Here is a 15,326-nt window from a genome sequence, read left to right as displayed (position 1 = left end):
TATTCCCTGGTTGTTCTCCCATGCTTGGAATGCTCTCCTTCCTCTTCTCCTAGTCCTAGCTAAAATCCCACTGCATCCTTGACCATCACCAGTCATCTTGACTTTTGTCATGCCACTGGACTCCAGTGACTCTGGAGGAAAGATAGAGACTGATGGCTTTGACTAGCTCTGCTTCACTCAGATTCAAGTCAAAGGCAAGTCTAGAAATCATCCTTGGGATGTCATTGGTCTTCTCTGAGAACTAAGGATGAACAGCAACGGCTAAAATTACCTTCTGTAAAAAGCCTTTCCCAGATCCTCTTAATTGTAGTGCCTTCCCTCTATTCATTATTGCATATTTAACTTCTATCATAGCTTGTTTGTACATATTAGCTTATTATCTTTCCCTTTAGATTGTGATCTTATTGAGGACAGGGTCAGTCTTTTTGTATCCCCAGAGATTAGCACAGTGTCTGGCACATAAAAGATGTTTAATAAATGCTAATTGAGTCCAAGGCTCTTCCTACTCTAAGTACCTTTTACATAAACACGTGTCTTTTTTCTGAGCCTCCAGAAGACTGAATAAATTGCATTCTTTTGTCTGTCTAGAAGAATATTTCTAATTTGCTTGTGGTGGTCGGAATAACTAACTCTCTCAGATCTTTAAAAAAAAATTGTTTTGCTTTTTCTCTTTCATTTTTTGAATGCCCCATATTCAGATGACTATTCAAATTTCAAAACCAAAATCATCATTTCTTTCACCTGAACACCACGTCAGACTGTCACCGAGAAGACCAAGTACATTATGCTAAGGAGTTCTACCAATAATAGCCTGATAATTTGAGTCTGAAATGTAAATGTCAGGAGTTATACTGCCATCAGCTGAGGTGTCAGGCTGTTCACTTGTCTTCTAATGATAATGACATCATCACTCAACCTCCAGCTGGAGGTGACAGGGCTTGCCAAGATAAAACAAATGAGTGCTTTTCGTAGAGGTCTGTTTGCATGAGTGAACATGTGAGTGGGGGTGGGCAAAGGGAGTGTCTCCTGAGCCTTTGGCTCCCACAGCTGCTACAAGTTTCCTATTTGAGCACAGGTAGCTCCATAAACTGGAAAATTCGGTATCATCCCCTCCCTCAAAAAAATACTTTTTAAAACCAATAACATTCTTTGGGGCAACAAACTACAGAAACAGGATATATTAATTTATTATTTAAACTTCTTGAATCTGAAGATAGGAAATCCCCATTTTAATTGCCAAGGAAATTAAATTATAAAATTTACCTTAAAAAGTTTAATTTAAAAATTTATGGAAAAAATTAATTTCCATCCTGAAGGCATATTGGAATGAAAGCTCTTTTATGTAAATTTTGAAAATATTCTATGTGTTACAGTGAGAAAGAGTCAGAAGTGAGTATCATTGCTCTTTTCCTCTTGCTCATCTTTTATGTTAATATGTTGTTAAACCCATCTGTCATCAGAAACGTTTGCTGGCACAGAATAGTAATAAGGGAAGCAATTCAAATGTTGCTTACATAGTCTTGAGGTAGCCACTACTTGGATCAGCACTCTCTGGTGAGCAGAGGGGAAAGGACCTGAAGATATACTTTGTTTTTGGTGTTTGGTCATTTCAGTTGTGTCCAACTCTTTATGACCCATTTTGGGATTTTTCTTGGCAAAGATACTGGAGTGGTTTGCTATTTCCTTCTTCAGTTCATTTTAGAGATGAGGAAACTGAGGCAAACAGGGTTAAGTACTTGTCCAGAGTCACACAATAAGTGTCTGAGACCAGATTTGAACTCAGGAACGACTCCAAGCTTAGCATCACCCACCAGCCCAAAAGAAGTCACTTTTTTTTTAAGGTCCCTTGAGCTCTTCCTGCTCTGTAACCAATAAGGGGATTGCTTCATAACCTTGAAAACACAAGCTTTCGGTGATAAATCACCTTGGTATCTCAGGATGTTGCTAGAGGAACTCAGTCCAGGATTCATGGGATGTACCTGCAGGTCTATGTCCACAATGCTCCATGGGGTGTGACCCTTTCTTCACAATTCTCTTGGCCAAAGACTGAAGGACTGTATAATAGGGCAATGTGATCTAATATGCATGTGTAAAAAAAAAAGAAGTGAGTGTTTTGGTTTTTGGTGTATATTTTTGTTGGGGAAAAAAGTCCCAAACTATTTATTCCATGCTTTTCTCCTATGGCCACATCCTGCTCTTGTCCTATTTCTACCCTCAGTTCTTCTATCCACCCAGTTCCCTTTTCTCTCCCTCCTCTTTCTTACTCTCTTCTCTCTTTTATGTCCTTCCTCCATCCCTTTTTCTTGATTCTCCTTCCCTTTTTCCCTGTCCATATCCTCTTTTTCTCATCTGCTCACTCTTCTTTTCCCTCCTTCTCTTCTTCCCTTACCCTCTCTTTCCTTTGCCTATTTCTTTCTTCTCTCTTCCCTCCCTTCTTTGTTGTTTTTATCCCTCCCTAATCCCAAAGCATTTTAACCTTTTTTTCTTACCAGTTTTAATCTTCTTGCAGATTACAGCAAATGAGATTAGACGATCACAGTTAGCTAAGAAATATCTTCTAACCTTCATGTTAACTCGGGGCATTTTCTGAACAGAATGCTTCAGCCATGTCAACGCTCCATTTTCTTGCCATGTGCTCTTTCCTTGGAGGATTTATCCCCTCAGGACATAGTATGTAATTAGGACAGGATGAGAAAAAGAGACTATACCTCGACCCAAATTTGTTATCCCTTCCTTAAATCTGAATAAAGTAAAAAGCAACCAAACCTCCACAACAAGGCAGGTCAATAGGATCTACTCTGACTTCATCAGTAAGGAAATTCTTTGTTGTTACCCCATTTGGGGTCTTCTTGGCAAAGACATAGGAGTATTTTACCATTTCCTTCTCCATCTCACTTTACAGATGAGAAAACTGAGGCAAATAAGGTTACATGACTTGTCCAGGACCACACAGCTAGTAAGTATCTGAAGCCTGATTTGAACTCAGGGAGATGAGTCTTCCTGAGTTCAGGCCTGGCATGACATCAACTTTGACATCTTAGTGTGATAAAACTCTTCATGAGTATATCAGAATCACCTATGACTTAGTAAATAAATTCCAGGGACTTTGCTAGAAATGACTTGCCCAGGATGGCACATTTACCCAGTGAGATTCAAATCCAGCATAATATAATATCCATTATTCAATGCAGTTCAATAAACACTTAGTAAGCACCTACTAAGTGCTATGTTAAGCTCTGGGGGTACAAAGAAGAAGAGCCAGTCCCTGCCTCAAGGAGCTTACAATCAATAGGACGTGACAAATAGTTGGTTGTTGTCCTTTATTTGCGAAGATGACCAAAATGACATCACCATGATAAAGTGAAGTTTCATTGTATCCAACTGTGGCTGATCAGACCAGTATGAGCTCGGAATGCTCTACCACAGGTTGGGCATAGAGAGTCTGTGTGAATGTTGGGGGTGGATACTCCAAATTTGCACATCCTACGTTTACTTTGTGCTGTCTCAATTCTGCTTTGCTCAAAGAGCACAGCACCCTTTCTGATGTGGGCACACCATGCTGAGCAGTCCTGTGCCAGTGTCTCCCATATTGCACAGTCAAATCCAAAGTTCCTGAGAGAGAGACCAAATAAAAGGAAGCTTAAAAGAGGAGGAGGGATGCTCTTCCAAGTCAAAGCCAAGCAGAGTTGCTAATGGAAAATGAAGTTAGATGCAAGATTTGGGGGCATTCTATAAAGGAAGGCTTTGGAAGGTATTTTTTCAGCCTTCCAATCAGAAAGGAAAGGTAACTGGAGGAGTTGTAGGTGTTGAGTATCAACATTACTATTACTCGACCTGATGACAAGATTTCAGGTAATCAGTCATTTATGAAGGAGTGAGGGAGTAGAAAGGGTGGGAGGTGGGCATGCGGTTCCTTGCCATTGAAGCTTAAGCAGCCTAGCCTACCCCCTGCTGACACTACCATATGTTTTTAATAACATCTTATCTATGAGATAAAAATAATCCATAAATTCAGGGAAAGCTGTTTTCAAGTCCTGCCTCTAGTATATATTGGCTGTGTGATCTTGGACACATCAAAGGACAAAGTAGAATCAAGAGAAAAATTTATACAAAGATGGCAACAATGGGGGCACCTAAATGGCACAGTGAACAGGGTGCCAGGCTTGGAGTCAGGAAAACTCATCTTTCTGAGTTCAAACCCAGCTGCAGATTCTTACTAGCTCTGTGATCCTGGACAAGTCACATAACCCTATTTGCCTCAGTTTCTTCATCAGTCAAATGAGCTGGAGAAGGAAACAGCAAATCACTCCAGTGTCTTGGCCAAGAAAAACCCAAACAAAGAGATGGACAGGACTGTGACAAGACGTCACAGAGGACCTAGGATAAAGCATTGTGATACTCACTACTTGACAAACAGGTAATGAACACAAGATTCAGAGACAATATTTTTGGATATAACCCCTACGTGGATTCATTATGTTCAACCATACTTACTTGTTATAAGGTTTTCCCCACTTTCTTTCTCTCAGAAATGTGAGTGATGTGGTAGTAGTGGGGAATTAGCAGAAGTAATGTCCCCAAAAGAAGATAATTGAAACATCTCTAAAAATGAACAGAAAAGAATAGAAGGAAGCTCAGAGAAGATAGTTTTGAAAGTCATCTGTAGAATTTTAATTAAAATTATTTTGTTAAAGTATTTTAAGCAAGTGCTATGAAACAGAGATCCGTACTGTCATACAGAATCCTCCTCACATTTTGTCGTATATATTGAAATTCTCTCCTGTGTATGTGTGTGTGAGTTCACAATTAAAAAAAAAACAAATTTTTATCAATTTTTATTAATCTTCCCTTCTATTCCCCACAGCATGGAACTTTGTCTTTACCCTGGCCTTCATTATAAATGGTTGGGCCTTCTTAAGTAATAGAGCCAAGGGATGGATGGAGACCTGAACCACTAGATCAAAAGGACTCAAGCATTAAAGCTCACAGTACTGGAAATGGGGAAAAGGGATCATGATATCAATCAAAAGCAAAGAATCTATAGTGACATCCTTAAAAGAAGGGTGGGAAGAGGAATTCAAGCTTTACTCCCCAAGAATCCCTAACTTTAATTTACTATCTAGTGAGAGATCCCAACTCTCAGATGCGTTTGGACTTTATCTGTCATTTTAAAGGGAACAAAAAGTCATTGTTCACAGCTGGGTAAGATACAGCCCATCACCATGAAAGAATAAAGCAACAGAAATCTGCTAAGTATTTCTACTCCCATTGAAAGGGGAATGAATGATCATTGATTAGAAATAGGTCATGAGGGATCAGAGACCAAAATACTCTCTCACTTTCCCACCACCTTGACAAAACTTGAGTATGGAGACCACCAGGACAAGTGACTTTGAACTTAGCATTTTTCTATAAGTTTAAAAGAACTTAAATTTCCACCAACCCCACTCCACCACCACCCTCCATTTCTCTAATTAATTTTTTCAAAAGCAACTAGGTAAACAAGTAATTTTAGGCCTCTTTTTTGTTAATGAATCTGACAAGATTTCAGCCTTTATAGTCACTTAGATGTTAAAGTGTTTAACATCTCTGCATGATAAGGATGTGATACATGACATTCCATTTCCATCTCCAGGTCTTTGGACACTGACAGTTTCCCATTCCCATATGGTTCTCCCTTTTCCATTCTCTGACTTAGAATCCCTCACTCCCCTTCACTGCCAGCTCAGGTGCCACCTTCTACTTGAGGCCCTAATTAATTCTCTCAGCTGCCAATACTCTAGCCTCAAATTATTTTGTATTTATTTTGCATGGATTTGCTATGTATACGTGTACTCTTTGTTCCAACGAGCTATGTAATTTCCTTGAAGGCAGAGATTGTTGCTTTCTTAAAGAAATCTTTGTAGCCCCAGTGCCCAAGACTAAGGAAACGTTAGACTTGTTTTGTTTAGCTCTGGACGGTAGCAATGAGCAACAGTTATTAAGCGGCAAATTTTGGCAAAATCTTCCTAACAATTAGAAAAGTGGAATGGACTAAGTTGGGAGGTCACATTTTTCTCCCTCATTAGGGGCTCATCTATCTAGTATGAGAGCATGAGGTCTTCTGGTTGCATCTGGTATATATCTCTCTCAGCACACCTTCTGATCCCTTTCTTCAGACTAGATGCATCTCCTTGAATGCCTGCTCTCTCGGTTGCATAAAGCTTCCCACAGTTCCTCTTCCAGACCCATTTGACTTCCTAGTCTCTCTACAACTCCCTGTACTTCCTCCCTAGTCTGACTCTTGGATTAAGTTAATTCATTTCTGAAGGTCACCAAGTTACTGACTTGTGGTCTGTCATGACCTAGATCTATCACTAGTCAGTCACCAAGTATTTACTAGGTGCCTACTATGGGCTAGGGCAATTAGGTGACAAAGTGGATAGAATGCCAGACCTGGAACCAAGAAGACTCATATTTCTAAGTTCAAATCCAGCTGCAGACACTTAGCTGTGTGACCCTGGGCAAGTCACTAAACCCTGTTTGCCTCAGTTTTCTCATCTGTCAAATGAGCTGGAGAAGGAAATGGTAAACTAGTGCAGTTTTTTTTGCCAAGAAAATTCTAAATGGGGGCATGAAGAACTGAACACTGAACAGTCACATTATGGGCTAAGCACTGTGCTAAGTGCTTTATAAATATTATTATATAAATATTATTTCATTTGATCCTTATAACTTTGGGAAGCAAGTGTTATTATTATCACCATTTTACAGATGAGCAAACTGAGGCAGACAACAGTTAAGTGATCACAGCTAGTAAGCATCTGAAGCAAAATTTGAATTCAGATCTTTTTGACTCCAAGAGTTCTGGTTGTCTTATTGGTTCTAAGGTGGCTATTCCCTTTTCGATTCAATCAAACGATGATAGTACCTCACAAAATGATCATCTGAGGGGTTGAATTTTATAGTTAGATATCTGGCTTCTTTATTGCGATTGGTCAGTGGGAGACACCTTGCTTACAGGTGTAAAAATTTGTTTTGACGTGAGCTCTACTTTTGTGTGTGCAGATAAACAAGTAGTGAATAGGCAATGAATGGTAATGGTATGTATCTCTTATGAAACTTGACTTTGATCTCTATTTGGGAAGTCATACCCCACCCTATCTCCAAAACATTCTAAGAATTCTAACTGCAAACCACCAAGGTTGATAATAAAGGATATGGAGAGGATAGAGTAAAGAAAACTTGTCAACTTTCTTCTTAAGTATAACACTGTTATAATAACTAGATTCTTTTTTTTTTTAAAGCCTAGAGCCAAAAAATGTCCCCTCAGGTGCACATAGTTCCCCCCATCTGTTTTAGGGAGCTCATTTTAGATGAAAAATTAGGAATTAATGAATGGAAAACATTTATTAAGGTATTAGTCTGAAACGAAGACTGATGTTCTGAGAGACATTGCTATTCTCAAGACTGGGGTTCCCAGACCTCCCGGGTTAGAGGGCTGGTAATGATTCAGGTGGTGGTGATGGTTTCCTGTGTCTCTCTGAGAAGGCATTACTACTTCAGTGAAGTTGGTTTGCCTGTCCCGTAGCTGACAGTCAGCATTTGGTGGGCATGACTGGTCTCTTCTCCACCTAAGTACAATTCCAACTGTTCTAAACCTTGAATTAGGAAAATTACTAACATTTAGACTTTCTGCCTTAATTTCCATTGATTCTAGTTAACCCTAGCCTCTTTGTGGTTGAGGCAAAATTCTGGTTACCAGAAGCATTAGGGTAAAGAAACAATATATTATATTACAATATCCATCAATAATAGACAAGAACTGGGAGAAGAAGTTGGGGAAAGTTAGACCTTTTATTTGAACTCTCCTAACTCCTAAGTAGATGGGTACAATTGGTGGCTTCAGCCAATGCATTTTGCTCCAAGCCTCTAGGGCTGACAGCACTCCTTGTTTCATTTCTCTGCTGTTTAATCACATCTTTTCTCTCCTTTGCTGGCTGCCCTCAGGCTAAAGTTGCTTTCTGGATGTCATCATTCCTTCTTCTCCTGTCTCTTGTCTCTATCTTCGTGTCTCTCTTTCTATCTCTGTATCTCTGCCTCTGGCTCTCTGGCTCTTCTTTCTCTCTTTCCCTGTCTTTACTCCTCTCTGTATCTTTCTTTCTGTCTCTGTCTCTCTCTGACATTCTGTTGCTCCTCTTTCTGCCCCTATCCCTCTCTGTCTCTGCCTCTTTCTGTTTCTCTGTCTATTTCTCTGTTTCTGTGTTTCTCTCAGTGAGAAACACCGAGTGTTCAGGGGTGATGTTTCGTTCTAACATCTATTACATTAACCTCTATTAAAACTTAGGCTTCATTGCTGGGTAGGGAATCTTCCAAAGGGGATCATAAACACATAAAAGCTCTTCTTAAGAGAGAAACAACCCTCTAAGGACCAGTTCCCAGGCTAAGATTATCACTGAATGCTTTCCTAATAAACCAAAGAATAATAGAGAAGTGGGAGAGAGGGAGGTGTTTATTTGAGAGACAGGACCACATGTTCAGAGCTAGAAAGAACCTTAGAACATGAATGTAAACTCCCTCAACTGAGATTGTAACAAATAATGTAAATATAGTTAAGGATGAAAACTCTGGGGCTCAGAGTACCCTCCTTTACAAGCCATGTATCTCTGTATGGTGGGGAGGAGGGCTGTCTCACTAGGAAAGTGTTATCCCCAGCACTTAGCACAGCTGGCACATAGTAGGCGCTTAAAAATGTTTATTGATTGAAAGTTGTTTAACCCCTTTCAGCCTCAATTTCCTTATCTGTAAAATGAGGGTAATAATAACAACTACCTCCTAGGGTTGTTATGAGAATAAAATAATATTTGTAAATCACTTTTCAAACCTTATATAAATGCTAGCTGTTGTTATAATTAATCATCATCATCATCATCATTATACTATCACATGGCACCTTGAGTCCAGAAAAGGACGTTTCCAATAATCAGCGGTAATGGTATGTATCCCTTATGAATCTTGGCTTTGATCACTATTTGGAAATTCCTACCCCATCCTATCTCCAAAATATTCTAAGAATTCTAACTGCAAACCACCAAGGTTGATAGTAAAGGATATGGAGAGGATAGAGTAAAGAAAACTTGTCAGCTTTCTTCTTAAGTATAATACTGTTATAATATCTCTGATTTTTGTCCTTCTTTGACCCTAGGAACTGGTTAATACCATCCCTTTGAAAGCTTGTTGTAACATATCATATTATGCAAAACGTCTTTCCTTCTACCTCCCTAGTATCCCTAAATGTTGCCCTCTCACCACATGATATACTTAATGCAGTTTAAAAATTTCAAGGTTAAATGTAATTGCATAGCTACCTCCTTTCTCCGGCCAGACTTGAACTGGGCTGCATGCTCCTTTCTTAAAGGACAGGGGCTGGGTCAGAATCATTGGACTACCCAAAAGCCATAATCAAAAGGAGGACCTGGACAGTATCTTTCAAGAAATTATCAAGAAAAACTGTCCTGATATCCTGGAAACAGGGCAAAATCGGCATTGAAAGAACCCTCTGATCACTTCAGGAAAGAGGTCCCAAAATAAAACCTCTAAGAAACATAATAACCGAATTACAAAGCTATCAAGTCAAGGAAAAAATACTGCAAGTGGCCAGAAAGAAACAATTCAAATATCAGGAAGTCACAATCAGGATTAAATAGGATTCAGCAGCTGCAACATTAAAGGATTGGAGGTCATGAAACATGATATTCTGGAAGGCAAAAGAACTAGAACTACAACCAAGAATCACCTACTTGGCAAAATTAAACATAATACTTCAAGAGATAAAATGGTTATTTGGTGAAATAGAAGGATTTCAAGTCTTTATCAAGAAAAGACCAGAACTGAACCAAAAATTTGATCTCCAATATCAATACCCAAGAGAAGCCTAGAAAGGGCAAAAGGCTGGGGGCAAACCTATAAGGGACTCAATGGGGTTGAACTGCTCATATCACTACATGGGAAGATGATACTTGTAACTATTAAAATTTGTACCACTGATAGTACAGCTAGTGGGTACTGTTATAAGGTGAATTTGAGGACATGGCATAAAAAAATAACTAAAGGATGAGAAAGAGGAGTACTGTGGGTGCAAAAGGAAGGGAGAGAAGAAAGGGGTAAATTATTTCCCATGAAGAAGCTCAAAAAACCTATAACAGTAGAGGGGAAGATGGGAGGGTGGGCTATGGTCATGGCTTGAACCTTACCCTCATCAGTATTGGCTGAAAGAGGGAATAATGTACACAATCAGCTGAATTTGGGAAGTAGGAGGAGTGATAATTAAGTAAAAGGTTAGGGGGAGGGGAGGAAGGGGAGAGAATGGGACAGAGGGAAGGCTGATGGAGGAGGTGGTAGACAGAAGGAAAGGATAGGACTTGGGCAGCTAGGTAGCATAGTGGATAAAGCACAGGTCCTGGAGTTACGAGAACCTGCAAATTTGACCTCAGACACTTTACTAGCTGTGTGACCCTAAGCAAGTCACTTAACCCCAATTGCCTCAAAAAAAATAAAGTAAAATAAAGAACAGGGCCTTAGACAAAGTCCAAAGAACTGTAAGGATCTTTCTTATACTTCCATTTATGGTGGAAGGAAAGAGGAAGGAAATAAGCATTTGTTAAGTCCCTACTATGTGCCAGACACTATTAAGAGCTGGGGATACAAAAGGAGACAAAATAGTCTCTACCCTCACAGAATTTACAACCTAATGGAGGAAATTGTATATTATAATAGTAATCTTAATCTGGTATTTTATAGCCTTTCTGGATTCCCTTGAATAGAATACTTAATCAAAATACGAAGTGTACTTAATTCCCGAAAAAGATTAACAGGGAGGATGTCCTCTTTTTAACTAAATTGACAGATGTGTCCCCTTAGTTTATTAAAATCAAACTGTCTCTTCCTCATTTATTTTTTTTTAAACTGTGAGCCTAACCTAAAAAGAGCATTCCCTTGATTTGGGGGAAGACAGTTCTTCTTTAAAGATACTTGTATACCTTAACAGTGATGTTGTTGTTTAGAGGGGGGCAACTAGGTGGTGCTGTGGATAGAGCACCAGTGCAGGAGTCAGGAGGATCTGAGTTCCAATCTCACCTCAGAAACTTGACATTCATTTGCTGTGTCACCTTGGACAAGTCACAACTCCAATTGCCTCATCCTGGGTCATCTCCAGTCATCCTGATGAATATCTGGTCACTGGATTCAGATGGCTCTGGAGAAGAAGTGAGGCTGGTGACCTGAACAGCCCTCCCTCACTCAAAACAAAGTCAAGTGCAAGTCATGGCATCATTTCTCGGATGGCATGGTCTTCAGCAATGAAGGGTAAATACACACACCTTTGTTTAGAGATTCTAAAAAATCCTAATTTAATAGATGTACTTTTATAACATTGTTGTGAAATGTCCTCATTTTTTGTTTCATGATTACCAAAAAACTGCTTGAAAGGGGTGGTTTTTCTTAGTTAACAGAAAGAATTTGGTTAGTTTAAAATCTCTCCCCCCAAGTAGAATTTTGGCACATTAATAAATATTTGTCTGACAAATTTGGCTAAGCCATAGCGTATGGAATATTTTTCTTTTGCACAACTCCTCTATACCTTAGTAGGCAGATGGTCTTTATTAGAACTATAACTATGGCAGGGTAATGAAGCTTTTGTTCCGGGGTGATGAATTTAGAAGGCACTGATAACACTTGCCTGAGTCCTTCAGGAAAAGTCTAAACAGAAGAGTTTAGCACTTACAAAGAATATAATTAGCTAAACTAGGAAGCTACTAGATGTTGGGCTGAGGTAGCTAGGTGGCTCAGTGGATAGAACACTGTGGCCTGGAGTTGGAAAGAGTGGAGTTCAAATTCAGCCTCAGACACTAGTTGCAAGTCCTTGGGCAAGTCACTTAACCTCTACCTTAATCCACTGGAGAAGGAAATGGTAAACTACTCTAGGATCTTTACCAAGAAAACCTCATGACCAATATTGGCATGCTATGGTCCACAGTAGCACGAAAAATTAGATACCACTGAACTGTTAACAGATATTGGCCTAGGGTGAATCCCTCTCTTACTCTGTTTTCTTCCTCTGCCCCTAATCCCAGAAGTGACTTTGTGTTGCTACGCAGCATTTTCTATCCCCTCCTCCCCCTCAGAGTATTGGGTCCCAGGTTAGCCACAACCCCTGACCTACCTGGAGTACACTTTGAGTCATTTGCCCCAGGCACTCGGTACTGTACAAAAAAAATGTGGTACTTGTACAAAAAATTCCTAATGATAGCTCTGTTCTTTGTGAGTTACTCTTATCTTTAAAAGTTCCCAAAACACAAACACTGTAGATAAGGACAGACTACAGAATTTGGGAAAAATTTCTTCCCTCCAGAAAGAGGAGCCACTGTTCCTGGAGCCACTGCTGTATTCCCCTCACCACTCAAGAACTGCTGCTGCTACTGTGAAGTCAGAGCTGGGGAATAACCCACTCTTGCCATCAGAGTTGTAAGGACAGAAGAAACCTCTGATCCTCATTCATTGACACAGAGCTGTAACTAGGCTGCAGTGATTGGGGCTTTGTCCCAGGGTTAGTAAATTTTAAAGGACACCAACAGCAATATCTTGGGATCACTCCTTATGATCACCCTATCCCCACAGTGGCAGTAGTGACAATGGAAACAGCTTTACTGGACCCTTTTGTGATGGGGCAGAAATGACCTTATTCCAGGGATATTTCTTACTCTCCCTGCTCAATCTCCATCTCCATAGCAATAACTGCTACAGCTGCCTCATACCAAGGGTTCCTGCTCCTCATTTAGGAATTTTGACATCTTATAATTTGACTTTTTTTTTTTTGGAGGCAATGGGGTTAAGTGACTTGCCTAGGGTCATACAGCTAGTAAGTGTCTGAGGCCAGATTTGAACTCAGGTCCTCCTGGCTCCAGGGTTGGTATTCTATCCCCTGCACCACCTAGCTGCCCCTTAACCTTATAGTTTCTTTGTACTCTATACAAGGTACTTTGTACTGTTCTCTTGTTCAATGTAGTGACCATACTGCCATTAAAAATATCCCTTCTCTTCCTAAGGTACTTGTCTCTGGTGTAGAAATAGCTACTTGTGGCTCAGATTTCAAGGGCTGGGAGATGAGTGGGAAAGGAAAACATCAATTCCAAGTATAACTAGGCTCTGGTTCATGTATAAGTCCCATTAGCTGTTGGGTTGATGCAGCTTTCCCATACTGAGAAATTTATCTATTTCTGGGAGACTCATGACTATGTGTAAGGCAGGTGATGAGAAAAGACTTTCAAACAAGAATAGACATTCAATCTAAAAGATTCAAGTCAACTAATACAGTAAAGAAAGGCTCTTTGATTTGCTGTCAAAAAGACCTATCCACCTTGGCCTAGGACTTTGGGTCGTTACTTTAGGGGCACCCTGGTGGTATGATCCCAGCTTAGCTCATAGATTATGGTAAAAGACAAAATGTAGGAATAGGAAAGGTATGAGAGCCTTTTTTTTAACTCTTGAGGCTACATAGCACTAAGAAGTTGGTCTTGTTTTTGTTTCTTTGGTTGTTTTTTTTAACTTCAGATGGCTTAGAGTGAAGTGTCCACCCTTTTCGGATCCCTTCAGCTTCCCAACCCCCCAATATTCCAGGATCTGTAATGTCATGGAACAAGCATTTAAAGTTACTTTCCAAACTAAGTCAGTTAGAAGCAGAGCCAAAGACTCATCTAGTGGTCATTCCATATCTGAACTGTTGGAATCCATGAGCCTACTCCACCCACCCTCCCAGAGACTGAGGTTGTATGGCGGAGAATGTTAGGGAAGATGTTTGTATGTTTGTTCTTGCCCTATTTTTAAAGTGAATATCCCTCCGTAAAAGCTAATGATGTTAAGTGGCTAACTTGAACTAAGGCTCTAGTAACTGGCCTTTAAGAGTGGAGGGACTAGTTAGTCTTTCACAGCATGACTGCTATGGAAGTGTTTAACATGACTACACATGTATAACCTATATCCAATTGCCTGCCTTCTCAATGAGGGTGCGTGGGGAGGAAGAAAGGCAAAGAATTTGGAACTCGAAGTTTTAAAAGCAGATGTTCACAATTGTTTTTACATGAAAGTTGGAAATAAGATATACAGGCAATGGGGTCTAGAAATCTATCTTCCCCTACAAGAAAATATAAAGGAAGGGCATAACAGAAGAGGTGTGTGTGAGAAATGAGCCCAACAACAAGCCCCCAACTGTGAAAACTATGCTCACTTTAAACAAAGAACAATACTTGTGAAATCAGGAAAGATTTGGTTAATTTCTATGTTCACTTCCCCTGAATGAATGAGTAGCTCCCAAGTAAGGCTACAGGAAGGCTACAATTTGTTCAGATCAATGCAAGCCCTTTTATACTGTTCCAAAATTCAAATCTTCCGCCTCACCATCTATTGACCAGGAGCCTCTTGAATACCTCACTTCATGTTCTCCTCTCAAGGCTTCCCCTCAAACAGCTTGTCAAACCTGTGCACAAGTTTTTGACCTTTTACCTGACCATGCTAGGTCACAACTCTGATTAATTGTTATCACTTAAAGCTGGGAGGAGTTTTAACCCTGTGGAAACAGAACTTCTTCTTTTGTTTCCCAAAGGATAGAAGGGAGGGCAGATTGGGGAAAGCGGTAATCAGAATGCATACCATCTTGGAGTGGGCAGAGAGGAAGGATGGAGAGAAAATTTCAAACTCAAAATCTTGTGGAAGTGAATGTTGAAAACTAAAACTATATAAATAAAAAAAATTTAAAAAAGAGTGTAGGAACAGAGCCAATAAAGAATCAAGGTGATGGATGTAAAGACACTCCAAAATCCCTCCAGGTGCCCCACGACCCTGTAGGGGCAGGCATAGCAGGCTAACTGATGAGGGAACTAGGGCCACACTCTTTCCTCAAGAATCCTTGTTAGAAGTTTGAATTCTGAAAACATTTTCGCATAGGAACAATGTTACATTTTCGTCAGGTTCTAGGATACTATGAGTTCTATTGTTCAGCTCCATTTTGGATTAAATAGGAGTTTGCAATCATGGTTCACTTTTACATTGTGCTCTAAGATTTGTCAATATCTCATTTGACCCCATACAATGTGTGTGTGTTCGTCCTTCATTGCCAAAGAAGACCACTCCATCAGTGAAGTAATGACGTGACTTGCACTTGACTTTGTTTTGAGTGAGGGAGGACTGTGTAGGTCACCAGCCTCACTTCTCCTCCAGAGCCATCTGAATCCAGTGACCAGATATTCATCAGGATGACTGGAGATGACCCAGGATGAGGCAGTTGGGGTTAAGTG

General features: G+C 40.0%; 1 long non-coding RNA gene across 2 annotated transcripts in view; it reads right to left on the bottom strand.

The window, feature by feature from the left end:
- Positions 1-1,163: 1,163 nt before the first annotated feature.
- The window catches only part of LOC140522345 (uncharacterized), a 50,996-nt gene continuing 36,833 nt past the window's right edge, over positions 1,164-15,326 (bottom strand). Inside the window, exons 4-6 of one of the 2 annotated variants that reach the window (XR_011973303.1) lie at positions 4,495-4,602; positions 2,490-2,659; positions 1,164-2,076 (exon numbers count right to left, since the gene is read on the bottom strand). This is a non-coding gene — a long non-coding RNA (uncharacterized lncRNA). Of the gene's footprint in view, positions 2,077-2,489; positions 4,603-15,326 lie in introns of both variants that reach the window. The other variant, XR_011973302.1, reaches the window with a different exon arrangement.

Source organism: Notamacropus eugenii, chromosome 2 (genome assembly GCF_028372415.1).
Source record: "Notamacropus eugenii isolate mMacEug1 chromosome 2, mMacEug1.pri_v2, whole genome shotgun sequence".
Classification (NCBI taxonomy): domain Eukaryota; kingdom Metazoa; phylum Chordata; class Mammalia; order Diprotodontia; family Macropodidae; genus Notamacropus; species Notamacropus eugenii.
The sequence above is the reverse complement of the archived record's forward strand: the minus strand, read 5'-3'. Positions and strand labels throughout refer to the sequence as shown.